We start from the raw sequence: 25313 nt of genomic DNA on the forward strand, positions 1-25313 counted from the left end.
ACCAGCTACTCAGAAGGCTGAGGCCTTCTGAGAATTGGAACCTGGGAGGTGGAGGTTTCAGTGAGCCAAGATTGCACCACTATACCCCAGCCTGGACAACAAAGTGAAACTCTGTCTCAAAAAAGTAATTTTTCCTCTTCACTTTTAAAAAATTCCATGATTGTTTAAAGCAAAAATTGTAGCCTCTTACTCTGAGGTTTATAACTTATGTAGATGTAATATATATTTAATTTTCATTTTTTTTTCTAAGATGGAGTCTCACAATGTCACCTAGGCTGGAGTGCAGTGTTGTGATCTCAGCTCACTGCAAACTCTGCCTCCTGGATTCAAGCAATTTTCCTGCCTCAGTCTCTCAGGTTGCTGGGATTAGAGGCGTGTGCCACCATGCCTGCCTGATTTTTGTGTTTTTAGTAGAGACAGCGTTTCACCATGTTGGCCAGGCTGGTCTCGAACTCCTGACCTCAGCTGATCCACCCACCTCTGTCTCCCAAAGTGCAGGGATTACAGGCATGAGCCACTGCACCCGGCCCATGAACGTATATTTCTAAAAAATATTCAGTTAACTCAGAAGAAGGCAAAAAAGGAGCAACAGTGGAATAGGAAAAGGGTAGGGGAAATAAACAGAGGAACCGTACAATGGAAGACCTACTTTCAACCATACCAATAATTACATTAAATGTTAATGGTCTAAAACACTTCAATTAAACGGTAGAGATAGCCTAAGAGATTTTTAAAATCATGATCCAACTATACTCTGTCTACAAGAGACACACAAAAGAGGCTGATGGGAAGTAGATGGGGAAAAACGTATTATGTAAACAGTAAGCATGAGAAGGTTGAAGTGCCTACATTAAATCAAAGTAAATTTCAGGATGATGGTATTATTAGAGACTAAAAGAGAAATTTTATAATATCACCAGGAAGGTATAATAATCATACATATGCATATACCTAATAGCAGAGTTTCAAGATACATGAAGCAAAAATTGACAGAACGACAGACTTAAAGGGAGAAATGCAAAAGTCCGCTATCTTATCATAGCTGGACATTTTATTCCTCAGACCAGGTCAGGTGCAGTGGCTCACGCCTGTAATCCCAGCACTTTGGGAGGCCGAGGCGGGTGGATCATGAGGTCAGGAGTTCAAGACCACCCTAGCCAAGATGGTGAAATCCCGTCTCTACTAAAAATACAAAAATTAGTTAGGCATGTTGGTGGGTGCCTGTAATCCCAGCTACTTGGGAGGCTGAGGCAGGAGAATTGCTTGAACCCAACCCTGGAGGCAGAGGTTGCAGTGAACCGAGATCGTGCCACTGCACTCCAGTCTGGACGACAAAGCAAGACTCTGTTTCAAAAAACAAAACAAAACAAAAACTAGACCAAAAAAATCAGTATAGACATAAAAGATTGCAATAGCACTATCAGCCACCTTGATCTAATTGATATTTATAGAACAATGCAACAACATGATGCATATTATTTTCAAGTTCAAGTGCTCCTGATATATTCACCAAGGTACCCCACATGCTAAACTATAAAACAAGTCCTAACAAATATAAAAGAGCTAAAATCATAAAATCAATATCTGACCACAGTCGGAAAAGAAAGCTAGTCTTCACCTTTTTGTATTCAGCATTTTACTGGAGATCATTGATGTAACGAGACAAGAAAAACAAAAATTGGAAAGGAAGAAGTAAAATTTCTATTTTTAGATGACTTGATTGTTTACATAGAAATACTAAGGAATCTACAATATGACTAATAAGTGGAATTAGCAGCTTCACAGGACACAAGATGGTAATTGTGAAAATCAGTATATACTATTGGCAAACAATTGAGAAATAATTTCTTAAAATGTCATTTAACTTAGTATCCAAAAACATAAAATGCATAGAAATAAGCTTAACGAAAGGCATGTAAGTCCTATACACTGATAACTGTAAATCATTGCTGAGGGAAATACAAGAACTAGATAAATAGCACAGTGGTTAATTTTACATGTCAACTTCACTGGGCCAGGAGATGCCCAGATAGCTGGTTAAACTCTATGTTGGGGTGTGTCTGTGAGGGTGTTTCTAGAAGAGATTAGCATTTATTCTTTTTCTTTTTCTTTTCTCCCAAGTAGCTGGGACTATAGGTACACACCACCATGCCCAGCTAATTTTTTGATTTTTCGTGGAGACAGGATTCAATATGTTGGCCAGGCTGGTCTCAAATTCTTGACTTCAAGGGATCTGCCCACCTCAGCCTCCCAAAGTGCTGCAGTTACAGGCATGAGCCACCATGCCCGGCTGAGAGTAGCATTTAAATTGGTGAACAGAGTTATGTAGATGGTCCTCCCAAGTGAGGGTAGGCACCACCTAATCCACTGAGGGCCTGACTCGGACAACAAGGTGGAGAAAGGGAGGATTCACCCTCTCTATCTGAATGCTTGAGCTGAGACCCTGATCGTCTTGCGCCCTCTGCACTCACGGTTCTCAGGCCTTCAGACTCTAACTGAATCTCCACAAGTTCTCCAACTCTCAAGCTTTCAAATTATACCGCCAACTTTCCTGGGTCTCCAGTTTGCAGAAGGCAGACCATGGAACTTCTCTACCTCCATAATCATGAGAAACAATTTCTTATAAATCTCATTTATTTTACATATTATATATATATGTAACCTCCCACTGGTTCTGTTTCTCTGGAAAATTCTAAGTAATACAGAGAAATATACTATCTCATGCATTGGAAGACTCAAGATGCCTATCTTACCCATACTGATATACCTATAGGTTCAATGTAAGCCCCTTTGTAATTCCTATTAAAAATGATGTGATACCACCTAACTTCTGCAAGAATGGCCATAACAAAAAAAAATTTTCAAAAATAGATGTTGGTTGGGCCGGGCGCGGTGGCTCAAGCCTGTAATCCCAGCACTTTGGGAGGCCGAGGCGGGTGGATCACGAGGTCAAGAGATCGAGACCATCCTGGTCAACATGGTGAAACCCCATCTCTACTAAATATACAAAAAATTAGCTGGGCATGGTGGCGCGTGCCTGTAATCCCAGCTACTCAGGAGGCTGAGGCAGGAGAATTGCCTGAACCCAGGAGGCAGAGGTTGCGGTGAGCCGAGATCGCGCCATTGCACTCCGGCCTGGGTCACAAGAGCGAAACTCCGTCTCAAAAAAAAAAAAAAAAAAAAAAAGATGTTGGTGTGGATACAGTGAACAGGGAACACTTCTACACTGCTGGTGGGAGTGTACACTAGTACAGTCACTATGGAAAGCAGTGTAGAGATTCCTTAAAGAGCTAAAAGTAGAACTACCATTTGATCCAGAAATCCCACTACTGGGTAAATACCCAGAGGAAAAGAGGTAATTAGACGAAAAAGATAATTGCACACTCATGTTTATAGCCGCACAATTTATAATTGCAAAAACGTGGAACGAACCCAAATGCCCATCAATCAATGAGTGGATAGAGAAACTATGGTATATATGTATATGATGGAATACTATTTAGCCATAAAAAATGAGTTAATGGCATTTGCAGCAACCTGGATGGAATTGGAGACCATTATTCCAAGTGAAGTAACTCAGGAATGAAAAATCAAACATCGTATGTTCTTACTCCTAAGTGGAAGGCAAGCTATGAGGATGCAAAGGCGTAAGAATGGCATGATGGACTTTGGGGAATTGGGGGAAAGGGTGAGAGGCATGTGAGGGATAAAAGACTATAAATTGGGTTCAGTGTACACTGCTCAGGTGACGGGTGCACTGAAATCTCATAAATCACCACTAAAGAACTTACTCATGGCCGGGTGCAGTGGCTCACGCCTGTAATCCCAGCACTTTGGGAGGCTGAGGGAGGCAAATCACCTGAGCTCAGGAGTTCAAGAGCAGCCTGGCCAACATGGCGAAACCCAGTCTCTACTAAAAATACAAAATATTAGCTGGGCGTGATGATGTGCACCTGTAATCCCAGCTATTCAGGAGGCAGTGGCAGAAGAATCACTTGATCCCATGAGGTGGAGGTTGTAGTGAGCAGAGATTATGTCATTGCACTCAGCCTGGGCAACAGAGCGAGACTCTGTCTCAAAAAAAAAATAATTAAAAAAAGTGTTGTAGCTCTTTTAGAATTTGTCTAGCAGGCTTTCTGGTTTTTGCCGGAAAGCCCCTTAAAAAATTTAAAAAATAAAAACAAAGGAAGATATATGAATGGCTAATAAGCACTTGAAAAGGTGCTCAACACCATTCATTATCAGGAAAATACAAATTAAACCACAATGAGGTATTGCTACACACCCACTCGAATAGCTTAAATTAAAAAGACTGACACCACCAAATGTTGGCATGGATATTGAACAATACTTTCCTATATTGTTGATGGGAGTGTAAAGTCATACAACCCACTTTGGAAACAAAGGTCTGGAAGTTTCCTGTGAAACTAAACATACACTTATGACCTAGTGATTTCAGTCCCAGATACTTACCCAAGAGTAATGAAAGCATATGTCCACAAAAATACTAGTATGAAAATGTTCATAGCATTTTTCTTCATAAGGCCTCGAAACTGGAAAAGTTCCAGATGCTGGTCCACGGGGATGGCTAAGGAAATTGTATATTCATACAGGAGAATATTACTCAGCAATAAAGAGGAACAAGTTATCATGCAATACCAGGAGTGAATTTCAAAACCACGCTGAGTGAAAGAAGCTGTTGACAAGTACATATTGTATGATAGTATTTACATGAAGTTCTAAATCTGGTAAAGCTAATCTATGGTGAAAAAAACTGAGAACACAATGGTGGAGAGGGAAATTGGGTTGATGCCTGAGGGAACTTTGCGTATGATAATGTTTTATGTTTTGACAGGGGTATAGGTTACATAGCTGCATACATTTCTCAAACTCATTTATACACGCATTTCACTTTGTATAAAGAAAGAAAAGCCTGTAAATAAATATTAAACCTTTGTGAATGATATTAAAATGAGGGTAAAGTGGACTGCTGGGTAGAGTTTAAACATGCATTTATGTTTATTTTTGAGACAGAGTCTTGCTGTGTTGCCCAGGCTGGAGTGCAATGGAGCGATCTTGGCCTACTGCAACCTCTGCCTCTCAGGTCCAAGTGATTCTCCTGCCTCAGCCTCCCAAGTAGCTAAGCAGGTGCCACCACACTAGCTAATTTTTTGTGTATTTATTAGACATGGGGCTTCAGCATGTTGGGCAGGCTTGTCTCAAACTTGTAACCTCAAGTGATCCACCCGCATTGGCCTCCCAAAGCGCTGGGATTAAGGCATAAACCACCATGCCCGGCCAACACATGCAGTTAAAAAATGCATTTAGCCGGGCATTGTGGCTCATGCCTATAATCCCAGCACTTGGGGAGGCCGAGGTGGGCGGATCACTTGAGGTCAGGAGTTTGAGACCAGCCTGGGCAACATGGTGAAACCCCATTGCTTAAAAAAAAAAAAAAAAAAAATGCATTTATAAAAAGATGAATTGGGGCCAGTCGAGGTGGCTCACGCCTGTAATCCCAGCACTTTGGGAGGCCAAGGCGGGTGGATTGCCTGAGGTCAGGAGTTAGAGATCAGCCTGGTCAACATAGTGAAACCCCGTCTTTACTAAAAATACAAAAAATTAGCTGGATGTGGTGATGTGTGCCTGTAATCCCAGCTACTGGGGAGGCTGAGGCAGGAGAATCGCTTGAATCCAGGAGGCGGCGGTTACAGTAAGCCAAGATTGCGTCATTGCACTCCAGCCTGGGCAACAAGATTGAGACTTTGTCTCAAAAACAAAAATGAATTGGCCAGGCACAGTGGCTCATGCCTATAATCCTAGCACTTTGGAGACTAAGGTGGCTGGATTGCTTGAGCTCACAGGTTTGAAATCAGCGTAGTAAGACCCCATCTCTACAAAAAATACAAAAATTAGCGAGACGTGGTGGCATACACCTATAGTCCCAGATACTTTGGAAGCTGAGATGGCCAGCTGGCTTGAACCTGGGAGGTGGAGGTTGCAGTGAGCTGAGATGGAGCCACTGCCCTCCCGCCTGGGTGATAGAGCCAGATCCTGTCTCAAAAAAAAAAAAAAAAAAAAAAAGATGAATTTATAAATGGATATAGGGTGGATAAGTGATAAAGCAAATATAATAAAATTTTAATTTAGAATAAGAGTGGTTGGTTCATAATACTGTAAAATTCTTTCAAAGATTTCTATATGTTTGAAAATTTTCAGAATAAACTCTTGGGGGGAATTGGGTATTAAACATGTCCAAATATGTTTATCGAAGCACCATTTGTAATGGCCCCCATATGGAAACCACTTACATGTCCATCAACAATAGAAGAGATACACTGTGGTATAATCATACAATCAGCGGAAGAGTGTGTGATAATCAGAATGAAAGACCCATGAGCATATGCAACAGTATGAATGAATCTTACAAATATTTAGTGAAAGAAGTCAGACATAAAATACAAGACTCATTCATATAAGGTGTAGAAACAGGCAAAACAAGTTCATGCTGTTCAAAGTCAGGCTAGCGACTGCCCTTGGGCAGAATCATGGCTAGAAGAGGACATGGCGGGGGCTCCTGGGTATCCTTGGGTAAGGTTCTGTTGCTTGACTTGGATGCTGCACAGTTTGCAAAAATTCATTAAGTGGCACACACTTCTCCCTATTGTCTATTATATGCTCAAGGTAAAGTGATTTAAAAATTGATATTAGCCCTCACTCCTCTTCAAACAGGTTCCTCAGCCCAGCCCCACCCCTGGGAATTCTTTGCCAGCCATCTTTCTCCCATCTCCCTTCTCCCAGTTCCCAGGCTCTGACATGCCTGTCTCCCTCCACCTGCCAGGGAAAAACTCAGTGCAGAGGAATTTAGTTCTCAACCTCTATCCTCGACTATGCTACAGAATGAATCCAGCTAGAAAAGACTCATTAATCACCTAAACCATGGGCCATGCAGCCCAGGAGAAATTCCTTTGCTTCCTTACAACAACCACAAAAATTGCCATTGGCTTTTTTTTTTTTTTTTTGAGACAGAGTCTCGTTCTTGTCGCTCAGGCTGGAGTGCAGTGGTGGGATCTTGGCTCACCGCAACCTCCACCTCCCAGGTTCAAGTGATTCTCCTGCGTCAGCCTCCTGAGTAGCTGGGATGACAGGCGCCTGCCACAAAGACTGCCTAATTTTTGTACTTTTAGTAGAGATAAGATTTCTTCATGTTGGCCAGGCTGGTCTCGAACTCCTGACGTCAGGTGATCCGCCTGCCTCAGCCTCCCAAAGTGCTGGGATGTGAGCCACCATGCCCGGCCACCACAGGCATTGTTTTAAAGCAAAATGTGTCTTCCCTTTACAGAGATGTCAGCATATTCCTCTTTTACCGCCCTCAGTTTATCCCTTCCATCCTCTTTGCTTGATAGTGGTGATTGCAGCTCACTTGCTTTGCCAAATCTGGGAAGCAGTGACTTGCCTAAGACATTGTTCTCATACTTGCTCAGGCTTGAGGGTCCCTTGGCTGGTAAGCCAATCCTCAGACCTCAGCACAGCCAGGATGGAGGTGTATGTATGGGGGGCTGGGGGTAAGAGGACAGGGGAGGAAGGAAGAGAAATACGGTGGTGAGATCAGAGTAGGGTACAGAGCTCAGGGACAAAATCTCTGCCCTGCCCCGCCTTGCAATTGGCCGAGAAGTCTACAGGAATACACATCTAAACTAAGCCAGAGAACAATTTAATTAAGCATTTCTTATTTTCTTTTTCTTTTCTTTTTTTTTTTTTTTTTTTTTTTTTTTGAGACGGAGTTTCACTCTTGTTACCCAGGCTAGAGTGCAATGGCGCGATCTCGGCTCACCGCAACCTCCGCCTCCTGGGCTCAGGCAATTCTCCTGCCTCAGCCTCCTGAGTAGCTGGGATTACAGGCACACGCCACCATGCCCAGCTAATTTTTTGTATTTTTAGTAGAGACGGGGTTTCACCATGTTGACCAGGATGGTCTCGATCTCTTGACCTCGTGATCCACCTGCCTCGGCCTCCCAAAGTGCTGGGATTACAGACGTGAGCCACCGCGCCCGGCCAAGCATTTCTTATTTTCATCTGATGGGTCAAGTTTCAGTCCTCTTGTTACTTGACCATTGAGAAGCATTTGACACATTCAACCTTTTTCCTCTTTCTTGAAACGTTTTTCAAGTAAGTTTCTTCTTTCCTCCTTATTTATTTTTGGTCTGCTCCTGCTGGTTCTTCCTCATCTCTTTGATCACTAAATGTTGGAGTGCCCCAGGGCATGATCCTTAGACCTCTCTTCTTCAGCTACTTTCACTTCCTTGATGACTTCACCCACTTTGGTGACTTTAAAAAAATAGCATCTATACCCTCTTGACTTCCGAATTGGCATTTCCACCCAGCTCTTTCCCTTAAACTCCAGAACTGCTTATTGAACCACCTACTCATCTCCACCAAGGTCCCTCGTAGGCATCTCAAATGTTTCATGACCAACGCTGAGCTCCTGATCCCTCCTCCAAACCCATTCCTCCCACGGTTATCTCAGTAAATGGCAACTCCATTCTTCCTGTCGCTCAGGCCAAAAACCTGGGTGTCATTCCTAACTCCTCCCTTTCTCTCACCTCCCACCTCCAAACTGTCAGGAAATGTTGTTGACTTAACTTCAAAACACAGAATCTGACTACTCTCGCCACCTTCACTGCCTCCGTCCAAGCCACCATCAGCCTCCACCCATCATTCACAGCACCCCTGCCTTGTGCTTCCTCAGCCTGCTCTCAACACAACGGCCAGAATCGCACTGTTTTTTTGTTTGTTTTGAGATGGACTCTTCCTCTGTCACCCAGGCTGGAGTGCTATGGTGTGATTTTGGCTCACTGCAACCTCCACCTCCTGGGTTTAAGCGATTCTCCTGCCTCAGCCTCCCAAGTAGCTGGGATTATAGGCACCTGCCACCACACCCGGCTAGTTTTTTTTTGTTTTTGTTTTTTTGTCTTTTGAGATGGAGTCTCGCTCTGTCACCCATGCTGGAGTCCAGTGGTGCGATCTCAGCTCACCGCAACCTCCGCCTCCCTGGTTTAAGCATTTCTTCTGCCTCAGCCCTCATGAGTAGCTGGGATTACAGGTGTATGCCACCACACCAGGCTAATTTTTTTTGTATTTTTAGTAGAGATGGGGTTTCACTATCTTGGCCAGGCTGGTCTCTCCTGACCTCGTGATCCACCCACCTCGGCCTCCCAAAGTGCTGGGATTACAGGTGTGAGGCACTGCACCCAGCCCCTAGTTTTTGTATTTTTAGTAGAGACAAGAGTTTCACCATGTTGGCCAGGCTGGTTTTGAACTCCTGACCTCAGGTGACCACCTGCCTTGGCCTCCCAAAGTACTGGAATTACAGGCGTTGAGGCACCATGCTCAGTCCAGAGTTGTACAGTTAAAATGCAAATGTTAGGGCCCAGAAAATGATACCCCAAAGTATAGTGCTTTGTCAGCCTTAATACTTTGAACTAATGACCACTGGAAGGCTTCAGAAGCAGTATCTCTCTTTTTCTTGCCCTTCTATCTCCTGCCCCTTTTTCTCCACTGAAGTGGGTCATAGAAACCAGAATTCCTCTTTCTGCAAGGCACATCCACAAGACAAACTAGAACCCCAGACGGCACAAGGTGACTCTTGCCTGTGAGAGGCCAAGGTGCAGATCACTTGAGGTCAGAAGTTGGAGACCAGCCTCATCAATATGGTGAAACCCCATCTCTACTAAAAATACAAAAATTAGCCGAGCATGGTGGCTCACACTTGTAATCCCAGCTACTTGAGAGGCTGAGGCAGGAGACTAGTTTGAACTGGGAGGCAGATGTTACAGTGAGCTAAGATTATGTCAGTGCATTCTAGCCTGGGTGACAGAGTGACACTCTATCTCAAAAAACAAAAACAAAAACAAAACACCCAAAGATCTAGAACCCCTCTCCCCCAAAGCAAGCCATAAAACCAGAAATATCACTCACTCTGTCTCCCACCTTTCTGTGGAGGAGCTGACCATTAAGAAATTCTCTAGGCCAGGTGCGGTAGCTCGCACCTGAAATCCCAACACTTTGGGAGGCCGAGGCGGATCACTTGAGCTCAGGAGTTCAAGATCAGGCTGCCAAACATGACGGAACCCCGTCTCTACTAAAAATACAAAAAATTAGCCAGTGTGGTGGCACGTGACTGTAGTCCCAGCTACTTGGGAGGCTGAGGCAGGAGAATCGCTTGAATCTGGGAGGTGGAGGTTGCAGTGAGCTGAGATCATGCCACTGCACTCCAGCCTGGCGACAGAGCAAGACTCCGTCTCAAAAAAATAAATAAATAAAAGAATTTCTCTGAACTCCCTTGTCTGATAGTAAGTCATAAGACCCTCTTTCCAGAAAGGTACTGCCCTATACTCGAGAGGAAGAAATGCTACACAGATAGGACAAGAAGAATGTACAAGACAGGCCTTGCTAGGTTTCCCCTCTCAGTCTATTACCTCTAGACCATCCCCCCATTGACTAATCACATCTCTACACAGAGGACCATTCTTCCTTGAATCTAAGCAGAGAAATGAACAGTTTTCCCTGGGTGTTTGGCTCTTCATTTCTGAAGTTCCCTGAGTCACGCAAAACTTCGATTAATTTGATTAAATAGGCCGGGTGCGGTGGCTCACGTCTATAATCCCAGCACTTTGGGAGGCTGAGGCAGGTGGATCATGAGGTCAGGTGACCGAGATCATCCTGGCCAACATGGAAAACCCCATCCCTACTAAAAATAAAAAAAATTAGCTGAGCATGGTGGCACATGCTTGTAACCCCAGCTACTTGGGAGGCTGAGGCAGAAGAATCTCTTGAACCTGGGAGGCAGAGGTTGCAATGAGCCAAGATCACACCATTGCACTCCAGCCTGGCAACAGAGCAAGACTCCATCTCAAAACAAAACAAAAAGCCTTTGATTAAATAAGTGTGAAAGGGCCAGGTGCACTGCCTCATGCCTGTAATCCCAGCATTTTGGGAGGCCAAAGCGGGCAGAACACTTGAGGTCAGGAGTTCAAGACTACCCAACATGGTAAAATCCTGTATCTACTAAAAATACAAAAATTAGCCAGGTGTGATGGTGCATGCCTGTAATTCCAGCTACTCAGGAGGCTGACACAGGAGACTCGCTTGAACCCGGGAGGCAGAGGTTGCAGTGAGCTGAGATTATGCCATTGCACTCCAGCTTGGGGGACAAGAAAGAAACTCCGTCTCAAAAAAAAAAAAAAATGTGTTATGCTTTGCTCACTCTGTCGCCCAGGCTCAAGTGTAGTGGCACAATCTCAGCTCACTGCAACCTCTGCCTCCTGGTTCAAGTGATTCTCCTGCCTCACCCTCCCGAGTAGCTGGGACTACAGGTGCATGCCACTATGCCCAGCTAATTTTTGTATTTTTAGTAGAGATGGGGTTTCACCATGTTGGCCAGGATGGTCTCGATCTCTTGACCTTGTGATCTGCCTGCCTTGGCCTCCCAAAGGGCTGCGATTACAGGTGTGAGCCACCGGACCCGGCCATTTCTTTGTTTTTTAAAAAGGATCCAGTGAAATACTATACACGTAATGTCCAGGCAAGTGCAGGGTACTTAGGAAGACTTTGCTGAAAAAGTTGTAGTTATCACTGCATAGAACTTAGGATACTTACGAGCTAAGACTTCATGTCAAAGGCATCATGGAACATGGGGACAGAGAGATGGAGCTAGTTTAGATTTAACAGGAACAGCCCCTCATGGCTATAACAGTTTCCATCTCAGAACTATCAGTTCCTTGACTCAGCCACCTGGGTTGAACCCAATTCTCATCTTGCATTAGTTAAGATGCCTTTGCTTACAAGAAAAAAAGGAATCAGAATTAGGCACCAACATGGCTTGAGGCCTCTTCTGGGGACCAAGTAGCTCCCAGCTGCCTGTCGATGATGCAATCAGAGTAAAGAGAAATGATTCACTTCACTCCTGCCACCAACCTCAGGATTTTGGCCAAGTGCAGGTTTGGGGTTGGTTGGTGGATTATTTTTTCCCTTCCTGAGTTGAAAGACTGACTTTGTGTTTCAAAAAGGCACTTTCTTTATGCAGAGAAACTCTGTGGTGAAGTTTTGCTAAGCTCGGTCTGGGATGGACTACCCTTGCTTATGTCTGGGGAGAGAAAGAAATCTAGGGCCCCTATTTTTAATTCCCCTTCCCCCCAGTAAAGACACAGAGCTGAAAGGTGTCTTTCAGAAGGGCTGGAGACAAGGCAGCTGACTCCCAGGTAAGAGGACACTGTACAGGAGACTGCCAGAGAAGTGGCTTCTTGTTTGTTATCGTGGGTTTGTGGTGAGGAGGTCTGTGAAGCCTTCCCCCAGAGTACCCGGGACTAAACAGAACAAATAGCACCTCTATTTGTTCATCTCTATCCTGGCTTTAGATGGTGCTTTATGGCCAGGGTTATGGGGATCAGCTGAAACCCAGGCTGATGTTTATTCCTGGGATTGCAAAGACAGACAAATACCTCTCTGTCCTTCCATTTACCAGGCCAGGAAAGCAGAAGACATTTTCGATCAAGCGGGCAGGCGGTGAAGAGTTTTGCTTTTTTCTTTCCTTGTGTTTTGAGACAGAGTCTCACTCTGTCACCCAGGATGGAGTGTAATGGCGTGATCTCAGCTCACTGCAACCTCTGCCTCCCGGGTTCAAGTGATTCTCCTGCCTCAGCCTCCCAAGTAGCTGGGACTACAGGTGTGTGCCGCCATGCCCTGCTAATTTTTCTATTTTTAGTAAAGACGGAGTTTCACCATGTTAGACAGAATGGCCTTGATGTCTTGATCTTGTGATCTGCCCACCTCACCTTCCCAGAGTGCTGGGATTATAGGTGTGAGCCACTACACCTGGCCTGAAGAGTGATTTTTTAGGTGTCCACTGTGTCCTTGATGCTGGGCCACATAAGTATAAACAGAAAAATTACAAGACAAGTTTCAGCCCTGAAGACACATAAAATCCAGTTAATAGGAGGAGGCTTGGTGAGCAAAACACACTCAAGAGAAACTGTAAACAAACAGTGGTGTGAATTACTAAGAATTAAAGGAGGTAAGAGAGGAGGAAGATGAGTGTGAGATGGTGGGCAGGGTGGTATAGCTCTTTGCAGAAAGCTTCACTTGGAAGGTTTGTAAGACAGTAAGCAACATATACTCTGGTTTCTTTTCAAAACAAATACATAATTCCCCTTTTACAATAAGCAACATGGCTACAGAAAGCACCTCTGTTTTGTTCCCCACTGTAGCCCAGCACTTAGCATAATGTCTGACACATAGTGGGCCCTCAGTAAATGTCTGAAGAATGAATGAAAAAGGAGGGGGCTGACAGGAGAAGGATAAGTAGGTGAAGAAGAGGGAGGAGAGCATTCCAGCATGAGGAAAGGCCCAGAGAAATGAACTGGATGCCTTGGTGAGACTGGTTTAATCACCAGTGGAGGGTGTGGAGTGAGGAGCCGTGCGGTAATGAGGTTAGATACGGGGCCAGATCCGGGGAGGCTGGAAAGCCAGGCAGAGAAATTTAGAGGAGGTGAACATTTCTTCATTCTTTCATCAAGCTTTTATTGAGCACAGACCATGCTCTAGAGGCAGAGGCAAGGGAAAGTAGTGGAGATAGAAAGATGAAGAAAAAGACATCACCATCTGTTGGGGGTAGGCAGAGTATCTGTCCTTTATTGTAATAACTATGATAATCACGGTACTGACAAAACATTTTGATGTTCTAATCAGTTAAGTTGCATGAAACTGAGGCCATACCAAACTTGCTCAAATAAATTGGGAGTTTATCAAAAGGTGCACCAGACAGCCAAGGATAAGACGTGGATTCAAAAGAGACACAACAGGCCAGGTGTGGTGGCTCACGCCTGTAATCCCAGCACTTTGGGAGGCCAAGGTGGATGGATCACGAGGTCAGGAGTTCAAGACCAGCCTGGCCAACATAGTGAAACCCTGTCTCTAAAAATAAAATAAAACAAATAATAATTTTACAAAATAAAAATTAAAAAAAGAGACACAACCTGGTAAATTGGGCACCGACCCTCCTCCCTCTCTCCTTTCCAGTTTTGCCATCATGCGTCATGGACTGTCTCTTACTTCTGCTCTTTTCTGCACATAGGCTTCATCCTCTGGCTCCTCTCTCTTATTAGGATTTTACCTGGTGCAAGCTTGACACCTTACTACCACAATACTCTCCAGAAGGGCCAACCTTCCTCACTCACTGTCTGAACTATTTAAGTCGGACTCTCAAAGACAAAGAGGCTGAAGGGTTCCGTTCTGCCGACGGGCTGGGTCAAGTGATCAGTTAGAACCAATGAGCTGTGGCCAAAAGAAAATCATGTGATTAAAATATGGCTGCCTAAACCTACCAAGAACTCTGGATGAAGGTCAATTACAAAGAAGGGGTGTGGACCAGGACACAGCAATAGACAAGCTTAATTCCCGCAAGTTAGCAATGCAGGGAGCAAATCAATTCACTTGGATTGGGTTACCCCAAGGTAAGGGAGAAAGCCTGATTTAAAGGTCCGATTTAGTACTGGGGTGGGAGGAAAGAAAGATGTCCCTGCTGTCGATGAAAGCAGCATTCTGCAGCCATTAAACTAGCTGAAGCTCTTTGAAAGAATTGAAAACGTCGAGAAACAGAGCGGACCCAGACCATCAAGAAAGTTTTTGCCTGAACCACAACGGAGAGTTTAGAGATAAGTATTTTTTTTTTTTTAATGTAGCTTTTTTTTTTTTTTTTTTTTTTTTTTTTTTTTTTTGAGGGCAGAATCTGCTTCTCATTTGTTGCTATAACTTCCCGGCCACATAGTCAGGCTCAGAGTAGAAACTCACTACACATTTGTTCAATTGAGTTTAAGTCCTCTAAAACCCAGACAATCAACAAACATGTTGCTATTTGTATTCTGTTAGAGACAGTGTCTAGACCAGGAACACAAAACAAAACAAAAAATCAAAACATGATTTTTCTGATTACTGATGCAGGGCTCGGGTCACTGGATGGAGATTTGGTGAGAAGCAAAAATGCCGCAGCAGGAGAGTCTTGAGGCAAGGTGCCTGGCAGAGAGCTAGATAAACAGATAGTGCCCGGTGGCTCCAGGGGCAGAGCAAAGCCGGCTTTCCCAGCACAGGTAGCAAGCATGGCAGGAATCTGGGAGACCTCTCACCCAGTCCCCCACCCACGCTCACAGGTGGAAAGCCACACCATTGTTGGTCACACCTTTGCACATTGCCAGCACGCAGGCGTTTGTGACAAATGTTTTATAGTCTAGTATATAGCTCTCTCAGATAGACACCTGTGATATGACTGGGCCCTGTGATTTCTGGCTGGGCTGCCTGGGTTCAGTTCACAGCTGAAGTCAGCCACTTGGCAAGTCTCAACTACTAAATTACTTTGTGTCTTAGTTTCCAAATTTGTAAAACAGGGAGAATAGACTCCCTTAGGGGGCTGTTGAGGGGATTAAATGAGAGAATGTGTATTTATGCATATACATTTAATATGCAAAGCAATTAAAATAGTGTCTGGCACATAGTAAGCAATTATGGTTATTATCACTGGTACCAAAAAACTAAACTACAGAGAATCGCCTCCAACCTAGAGGACCCTAAGATCATTAAAACTCAGAGAGCAACGGCTGGGCGCGGTGGCTCACGCCTGTAATCCCAGCGCTTTCGGAGGCTGAGGCAGGTGGATCACAAGGTCAAGAGATTGAGACCATCCTGGCCAACGTGGTGAAACCCTGTCTCTACTAAAAACATACAAAAATTAGCTGGGTGTGGTGGGGTGTGCCTGTAGTCCCAGCTACTCGGGAGGCCAAGGCAAGAGAATTGCTTGAAACCGGGAGGTGGAGGTTGCAGTGAGCTGAGATGGTGCCACTGCACTCCAGCCTGGCACCTGGTGACAGAGCTAGACTCTGTCTCAAAAAAAGAAAAAAACCTCTCACAGAGAGCAACCTGTTGGTAGATATGATTTGGGCCTGCCCGAAACCCGTCCCTCCTTCTTCTGGGAACAGACCCTGGGTAGGCTCAGGAACAGAAATTCCTTCCTAGGACTTTTCCAACTGGTAGAAAAAAGTATACTCTCTCTCTTCAGAACATTTCCCCCCTTTTGGGTTTCAAATAGTAAGGATGTGAGCTCGGAGCTGCCTTTGTTTCCCCTTCCCTGTGGAGAATCTGGCCTGAGAGAATGAAGCCAATTTGCAGAGAACCTGGAACAGAATTCTGGCTTGGGCAGAACCGGAGTTTCTGAATCCGGTTGACCGTGGATTCAGATACCCACTCCCACTGGTCTGTAATTTGATTACGGAAGTCATTAAACCAGTCTGTCTCCTGAAATCAGTCTCTCTCTATTTTAGATGCGTTTTCTATTACTTGCAACTAGAATTTGTGCTTGAGGGTCAATTAAATATGAAAACAGCTGAGTTTAATTTCTTTTTTTTTTTTTTACATTAAATGACAACAACACTGAGTCTTATGGCAAACAGTGTAGAGTCTCACTGTTTACATTACTTTGTTTTTAAAGTAAGAACACATGAAAATTGATGGTGTTTTGTCCAGGTGTGGTAGCTCACGCCTGTAATCCCAGTACTTTGGGAGGCTGAGGCGGGCAGATTGCCTGAGGTCAGGAGTTCGAGACCAGCCTGGCCAACATGACGAAACCCTGTCTCTACTAAAAATACAAAAAATTTCTACCAGTTGGAACCTAGGAAAGAATTTCTGTTCCTGGGCCTATCCAGGGTCTGTTCCCAGAAGAAAGGAGGGATAGATTTCAGGCAGGCCCAAATCATGGACATGGTGGCAAGTGCCTATTAATTCCAGCTACTCAGGAGGCTGAGGGAGGAGAATTACTTGAACCTGGGCGGCAGAGGTTGTAGTGAGCCAAGATCACACCACATCACTGCACTCCAGCCTGGACGACAGAGTGAGACTCTCTCAAAAAAAAAAAAAAAAGAAAGAAAGAAAAGAAAATTGATAGTGTTTTATAGCCACTAAAATATTTCTGTCTTGGACCACCAGAAAGGAGCAACCCAGGGTCAACATTAAAAAGTTTTATCTCTTTTTTTTTTTCTTTTCTTTTCTAGAGCTCTTGGCATGGATATCTCTTTTCATTTGTTTGTGTTTTAGAGACTGGGGTCTCCTTCTGTTGCCCAGGCTGGCCTCTGGAATAGCTGGGGCTATAGGCATGTGCCACCACACCTGGATAATTTTAAGAAAAAAATTTCTTTATAGAGACAGGAGTCTCCCAGTATTGCCCACGCTGGTCTCAAGCATTCCTCCTGCCTTGGCCTCCCAAGTAGCCGGGATTACAGGTGAGAGCCATTGTGTCTGGCCATCTCTTAAATGTGTAAGCTCTTCCAAGGCTAGAGTACATTTATTGTAAGAGTTGCAAACTCTAATGCTACAGGAGCCAGCTGGGTAATACCTGGAGTGAGGTGGATGGGTGAGCGTAAGACAAGGAGTGATGGGGACTGTGGCAAAGCGGTGAGTGCTTGATCCATTTGGGAGAAGCTGCTGCCATTCAACACCAGCCAATTGTTTCCATGTGCAAATCTGGGTGCAGAGTTCCCAAGTTGTCCCATTTTTAAGAGATTCTGGACATTTGGAATATTTCAAATATTTCCTTTTTTTGGAGACGGAGTCTTGCTCTGTCGCCCAGGCTGGAGTCCAGTGGTGCAATCTTGGCTCACTGCAGCCTCTGCCTGCCGGGCTCAAGCAGTTCTCCTGCCTTGGCCTCCTGAGCAGCTGGGATTACAGGCGCACCCTACCATGACTGGCTAATTTTTGTATTTTTAGTGGAGAGGGGGTTTCACCATGTTGGTCAGTCTGGTCTTGAACTCCTGATCTGCCCACCTTGGCCTCTCAAAGTGTTAGGATTACAGGCGTGAGCCACCATGCCTGGCCAACATTTGGAATATTTTATGAGAAATCCTTTCAGTTGTGAACATTAGTTCTGAATTTGGATTTAAGAAATGACCATGTAAGGAGGATGACCAATCATCCTGATTTGCCCAGAACTAAGTTGTTTTCTGTTTTCTGGGATGTGGAACTTTCTTTCTTTCTCTCTTTCTTTCTTTTTTTTTTTTTTTTTTTTGAGATGGAGTTTCGCTTTTGTCGCCCAGGCTGGAGTGCAGTGGCGCAATCTTGGCTCACCGCAACCTCTGCCTCCCAGGTTTCTCCCACCTCAGGCTGCCTAGTAGCTGGGACAGGTGTTTTTATTTTGCTCTCAGCAATGATGACAGCTGTAATGTGTTAAACCGCCTTAAGAGCCAGTTTCTTTCTTTTATTCCCCCAGCTATTGGCTGTTCAGCAAAATTTTTTTCTTTTTTTTTTTTTTTGAGACCGAGTCTTCCTCTATCACCCAGGCTGGAGGGCAGTGGCACAATCTCCCTCACTGCAACTTCCACCTCCCGGGTTCAAGCGATTCTCCCGCTTCATCTTCCTGAGTAGCTAGGATTACAGGCGTGCACCACCATGAGAGTTTTTTTCCTTCATCCCTCCTCTTTCACCTGAAAGAAAGGCTACATATATAATTATATGCCATATAATGAACTTGGACCTGCTCCACATGACAAATGTGGAAACTGAAAACACTGGAGTGGGAGGTGACTTGCTTGTGGCGCGCAGCACAATGGTCTAACCTCCAGTGTCTTGTTTGCTGGCATGGTACCAGACTCTCGTATTAAGTAAAGCGAAGCGGACCAAGATTTGCTGCCTGTCTCCAGAGTGGCAGACCCCACTCTGGGTGCTCGTACGGCCCTCCTAATTCTCTACAAACTCCCAAGAGGAGGACTGGTGTTCCAGGCCACCACCCTGCCAATCCAGGTGTGCCAGGAGGGTGTATGGAATTGCCAGGTTGTCATTGCACAAGGGGAGGGGTGCGGCTTCGAATGGAGGGAAATGATAAGGGTCACTCATAGGCTTGTGCACGAAGCTCATCAGGTGTCTGTGGCTCTGTGGGTGGGCTGTAGGGAGAGCCAGCTCTACTCCCCTGTGAAGTCATTCTCTGATGAGATGATGCATGTTAAGTGAACTATAAACTTTTAAGAGCGCATTCCATACCCACTCATAAATATTCGGAATCATTCCCTTTGGGAAAACTGGTAGGCTCAAGGCGGTAGAGTGTGCCGCCAGCCTAGAGGGGCCCCCCCCGTTAGAATTTCCTCTCACCACTAGTCTGAATTCTTGTAAGGGATAGAAAATTAGAAGGAGAGGTTTGTGTTTTATTCATATCTTTAGCTCTTACAGCCTAAGTGTCTTTGGCTCCTTTGAACATAGTGGCAGGAAGACAGGATCACATCGCCGTTCCCAGCAAGTTTTTTGCTGTCAATTCTGAATTCAGATCCCATCTCTGCCACTTACCCACTGAGTGATGTGAGAAGGCAGACCACTGAACCTCTCCTGCCCTAGGATCTCCCCTCTAGGATGAGGCTAGTGAGTCCAAGTCATGGAGCTGTTATAAAGATTAAAAATGAGATGGCTGGGGGCAGTGGTGTGTCTGTAATCCCCAAAATCCTGAACTAGTCATTAATACTTAGGAGGCTGAGGTGAGAGGATCGCTTAAGCCCAGGAGTTTGAGGCTGCAGTGAGCTATGATGATACCACTGCTCTCCAGTTTAGGCCGCAGAGTGAGACCCTATCCAAAAAAACAAAAAACAAAAAACAAAAAACAAAAAAAAACAGAGAGAGAGGCTGGGCACAGTGGCTCATGCCTATAATCCAAGTACTTTGAGAGACCGAGGTGGGTGGATCACCTGAAGTCAGGAGTTTGAGAGCAGCCTGGCCAACATGATGAAACCCTGTCTCTACTAAAAATACAAAAAAATCAACTGGGCATGGTGGTGGGCACCTGTCATTTTAGCTACTCAGGAGGCTGAGGCAGGAGAATCACTTGAACCCAGGAGGCAGAGGTTGCAGTGAGCTGAGACTGCACCACTGCACTCCAGCCTGGTCAACAGAATGGGACTCTGTCTCAAAAAAAAAAAAAAAAAAAGAAGGTGAAATGGAAATAATACCCTCCAACTGCAGGCAACCCAAATGTCCTTCAACTGAAATAGAGATAAACTGTGGTACATCCAAATAATGGAATACAACTCACCAATAATGAGAAACAGACTATTAACATGAAAGACATACGCAACAACAGAGGTGAATCTCAAATGCACTCTGCCAAGTGAGGAAAGTAAGACACAAAAGAATGCATATTTTTGTGGAAAGATGTATGATTCCATTTATGAGACATTCTAGAAAACATAAGGCTAGAAGCTCAGAGAACATATCAATGCTTGCTAGTGGTTGGGGGTGGCAATAGAGGAGACTGCAGAGGGGCATCAAAGAATTTGGTGAAGGGGGTGGGAGAAGTCGTTTTTACCTTTTTTTTTTTTTTTTTTGAGATGGAGTCTCACTCTGTCACCCAGGCTGGAGTGCACTGGGGCAGCGGGATCTCAGCTCACTGAAACCTCCACCTCCCAGGTTCAAACAATTCTGCCTCAGCCTCCCAAGTAGCTGAGATTGGTGCCACCACCATGCCCGGCTAATTTTTTTTTTTTTTTTTTTTTTTTAGACAGAGTCTCGATCTGTTGCCCAGGCTGGAGTGCAGTGGCATGATTTTGGCTCATTTCAACCTCTGCTTCTTAGGTTCAAGTGATTCTCCTACCTGAGCCACCCGAGTTGCTAGATTTACAGGCACGTGCCACCATGTCCAGCTAATTTTTGTATTTTAGTAGAGACAGGGTTTCATCATGTTGGCCAGGCTGGTCTCAAATTCCTGACCTCATTATCTGCCCTCCTTGGCCTCCCAAACTGTTGGGATTACTGGCGTGAGCCACCTCGCCGGCCTTTTTTGTGTGTGTATTTTAGTGGAGATGAGGTTTTGCTATGTTGGCCAGGCTGGTCTCGAACTCCCGGCCTCAAGTGATCCGCCCCCCTCGGCTTCCCAAAGTGCTGGGATTACAGGTGTGAGCCACTGCACTGGGCCCTTTTGCATCTTGATCATAGTAGTGGCTATGAGACTACGCATTTGTGACAACTTGCAGAATGGCCCACTAAAAAGGATACATTTTACTGTATGTATGTTATGCCTCATTAAACCTGACATTAAAAATGCAAAAGCTAAAAAAAGGGGGTCCTAGCTAGTGGTCCCAGAAAGAAAACAGCTATAGGTTCCTTTTTATTCAAGTATTTATAGTACTGTGTTCTTCCCTGTAGCATTTTTACTTTTGCAAAAAGAGCCTGAAACTTCTGTATAAAAAGAAGGGTGGTTGTGTGTGCATGTGTGCATTTATTGCATATGCATAAGGGGACTCTGGAAAGATATACAAGAAACGAATAACATCAGAGACCATAGGAGTGGGATAAAAATTAGGAAGGGTCAGGTGCAGTGGCTCATACCTGTAATCCCAGCACTTTGGGAGGCCGAGGTGGACAAATCACCTGAGGTCAGAAGTTTGAGATCAGCCTGACCAATATGGAGAAACCCCGTGTCTATTAAAAATACAAAATTAGCCAGGCGTGGTGGTGCAACCTGGGCAAGAAGAGGGAAACTCCATCTCAAAAAAAAAAAAAAGAATTAGGGAAAAGGAGGACCTGGTAAAAGAATGAGAAATAAGGCCGGGTGCAGTGGCTCATGCCTGTAATCCAAGCACTTTAGGAGGCAAAGGTGGGCCAATCACGAGGTCAGGAGTTTGAGACCAGCCTGGTGTGCACCTGTAATCCCAGCTACTTGGGAGGCTGAGGCAGGAGAATCGCTTGAACCTGGGAGGCGGAAGTTGCAGTGAGCCGAGATCACACCATTGCACTCCAACCTGGGCAACAAGCAAGACTCCATCTCAAAAAAAAAAAGAGAGAAAATTTGTGTGTGTGTGTGTGTGTGTGTGTGTGTGTGAGATGCATACAAGTTTTGAACCATGTGAACAGATTACCTGTAAGAACACTAAATTACAAAAAAAATCAAAAGGTTGAAAAGAAAAGGAAATGCTTAATCCCTAAGCGTGACTCTCCACTGGAGGAATCTGTAGGAGGTGGGATTCTTATGGCAGCCGCATCACTTCTTCTGCCTTGGCCCCGCCCACCCGGCTAGTAAACTGGAGGTGATATGGGGCTCCTGAGCAGATGGCCCAGGGTGGCTCATGGTCAAGTTCAACAGAGAGCAGCACTGAGTACACTCCCTTTCTTCCCCAGACATCTCCCCCATGTGTCTTCCAGTGGTAGACATTCCTTTTAGTCTTTCACCCCAAAGTTGGAATAAGACTTCACATGCGGGTTTTCACCGAAGGAGTAATGATGGGCCTAAATTCATACTTTGTATAAATGTCTGATATCAGATTCTTAGACTCTTTTCCAGAGACCTGTTTTGTAAGAGAGCGATCAGACCCTGTGAGGGGCTCAGACACCTGAAATCTGGGGCAATGGAGGCTTGGAAGACACAAGTTAGTGACTTCCCAGTCTTGTCTTCAGCAGACCTAGATGAAAGTTCCAGGAAACACATGCTTTGGAGTCAGCCTGAACTTGAATCTCAAGAGCCAGTCTGTTCCTAGCTGTGAGCCCTTGGGCAAGTATTTCACCTCTCCGTGTCTTGTTTTCTCATCTGTGAAATGGGAATGCTAATAACACCTTTGTCAGATGAGTTGACATGAGAGTAAGAGGCGAGCATGTTCGTGACTGCAGGCAGTGCCACGAATGACCCACTTTAGGTGCTGAGCACCCAGGAGCTCTTCTCAGTGCAATCTGCCTGGGCCACCTCGAGACCACACATGTTATGCGGTGGGGATGGTGGGGGTGGCAGGGGTGGGGGGTGGGGAAGGGTGACGGAGAGGAGCAGTGACATGGAACAATCCCAAGAATGAAAGCGGGCGGCGGGGCTGACTCACCGGATGACTCACTTCCTTGCCCAGGGATGTTCTGAGCATCCACAGAGCTGCTTCTCATACTCCTCATACCCTCGGTTCCTTCTTTGTGGGGAAGGCAGGAGGAAGATGCCCCTCCCCCAGCCCAGAGCAGGAGCAGAATGTTGGACTTCCTCCACCATACCCAGAACCAGGGAGATGTCAACTAGCTAGCACCCCATTTTTTCATTCACAAAATAATAGTCCCTATAAGATGCATTCTTTCTAAGGAAGAAGAGTTTTTGCCCAGGAGTACAGGAGAGATTCTAGACTCCTTTTATCCTTTTCCAGATTATCACAGGGAGATCTGGACCCCACAGAATACTCGAAAGTGCAGAAAAATGCAAAGAAGCAGAAAAAAATCACCTCTAATCCTATCGTTTAAAGTTTATCACAGTGATGAGTTTGGTATTTTGCCATTCTATTTCTTTCTCTGTATTTTTTCATGATATAGTCAAGTTTCTGTTGTCTCTATCAGCACTATTCAAAAGAAATATGCAAACCACAGATGTGAATCATAAATGAAATTTAAAATGCTTCAGAAGCCCTATTAAAGAAAAATAAAAACAGGTGAAATTAATGTTTATATATATGTGTGTGTGTGTATATATATATGTGTGTGTATATATATATATACACACCTTCTGGGTGTGAGTGATCCTGCTGCCTCAGCCTCCTGAGTAGCTTGGATGACAGGCACCTACCACCACACTCAGATAATTTTTTGTATTTTTAGTAGAGACGGGGTTTTGCCGTGTTGATCAGGCTGGTCTCAAACTCCGGACCTCAGATGATCTGCCCACCTCAGCTTCCCAAAGTGCTGGGACTACAGGCATGAGCCACTGTGCAATATATTTTATTTAACCGAATATTTCCAAAATATCATATTATCATATAATCAGCATAAACATTTAGCCATTTTTATGATTATTAAATAAAAAATGAGATATTTTATATGCCTGTACACCTCAGTTCAGGCTAGCCACATGCATTTCAAGTGCTCAGTAGGCACACGGGGCTGGTGACTACCATGTCCAACAGTGCAAGTCTGTGCAACTCCTTTTTTTTTAGGCAAGGTCTTACTCTGTCACCCAGGCTGGAGTGCAATGATACGATTGTGGCTCACTGCAGCCTCGACCTCCTGGGCTCAAGCAGTCCTCCAGTTTCAGCCTCCCAAGTAGCTGGACTAAAGATGTATGCTGCTATACTTGGCCAATTTCTTGTTATTTTTTGTAGAGGCGGGGTCTCATTGTGTTGTCCGGCTGGTCTCAAACTGTGGCTTCAAGCAGTCCTCCTTGAAGTGCTGGGATTACAGGCAAGTTTATGCAATTTCTTTCTTGCTTTTGTTTTTGCTTAAATTGCATCCTAAGTATTTCTCATATCATAAAATATCTTTTGAAAAAGATAACTTTTATGAGTTTCAATAATATGTATTTATTATCTAATATCAAAGACAATATATTGGTTTTTGTTTCTGGCCACTCAAGGATAATTTATGTTAGCCGTTTGATGTAATTACTTCCTGAAGATTTTCTCAGCAGATATTCACAATGAACAAAAATTGGATGCATACAATATGTACTGCTTTATAACCACTCTTTTCATTTCATGATACATTGTAAACATACAATGTCAGAGTTAGACATGTGCCTGTATTCAGAGCCAAGCATATTCAAACACCTGCTCTCTTCTCAGCAGTGGGAGGGGTAGCATTTGCATCCCCCCCTTCTCAAAAGTGGGAACTGAGGCTTAGAAAAATAAAATGATTTTCATGATTATGAAGTTGAGGTTTAACCCAGGTCTTTTGATTTTATCTCTGGAGCCCTTCATTTTTACCATATGGTCTCCTTCTGGAAGGAGGCAGGGAGGAGATCCAAGATATGCCAAAGAAGCACTTTATAGATTAATGCTTGGAGTAGGATTCTCAGTAAATTGGGACTGTCTCCACCCATAGTTTTGCCTAACAAGCTTTGTAATCACCTAAGTAAATCCTTTTCCCTCCTGCACCTTCATCTCCATGAGGCTGCCTGCCCTCTCCTTGTGGGACTCTTCCTCCCCATTCCCACCGTGAAAGGTAACGCAGTAACTTCCGAGAAAGAATCATGATAGTCTCTCTAAGTCAGAGTTTTTCCATCTCAGCACTATGGAAATTTGAGCCATATAATTCTTTGTTTTGGAAGTTTTTCTGTGTGCTGTCAGATGTTTACTATCCTGACCTCTACCACTAGATACCCGTAGCACTCCTCCCCACCCCCAAGTTGTGACATTTGAAATTGTCTGCAGACATTGCCAAAAGTCCCCTAAGGGGAACATCACTCCCTGATAGAGAACCACCCCTCTAAGTACTATCAAATGTAGGAAATCTCTCCTAACCCAGTCATTTGATGCTACCCATAGACTAGGTAGAACAATGACTTCTTT

At 44.6% G+C, this 25313-nt stretch overlaps 1 long non-coding RNA gene and 1 other non-coding gene across 4 annotated transcripts in view; both read left to right on the forward strand.

Moving 5' to 3' along the window:
* The window catches only part of LOC141585594 (uncharacterized), a 52065-nt gene extending 27857 nt beyond the window's left edge, over positions 1 to 24208 (forward strand). For all 3 annotated transcript variants that reach the window (XR_012519145.1, XR_012519146.1, XR_012519147.1), the window contains one exon: positions 24129 to 24208. This is a non-coding gene — a long non-coding RNA (uncharacterized LOC141585594). The remainder of the gene's footprint in view (positions 1 to 24128) is intronic.
* Positions 4098 to 4159, forward strand: LOC120362191 (U7 small nuclear RNA). Its single transcript, XR_005578156.1, has one exon. It is a non-coding gene; the product is annotated as a U7 small nuclear RNA (small nuclear RNA).
* Positions 24209 to 25313: the final 1105 nt, after the last annotated feature.

This window comes from Saimiri boliviensis, chromosome 1 (genome assembly GCF_048565385.1).
Source record: "Saimiri boliviensis isolate mSaiBol1 chromosome 1, mSaiBol1.pri, whole genome shotgun sequence".
Lineage (NCBI taxonomy): Eukaryota > Metazoa > Chordata > Mammalia > Primates > Cebidae > Saimiri > Saimiri boliviensis.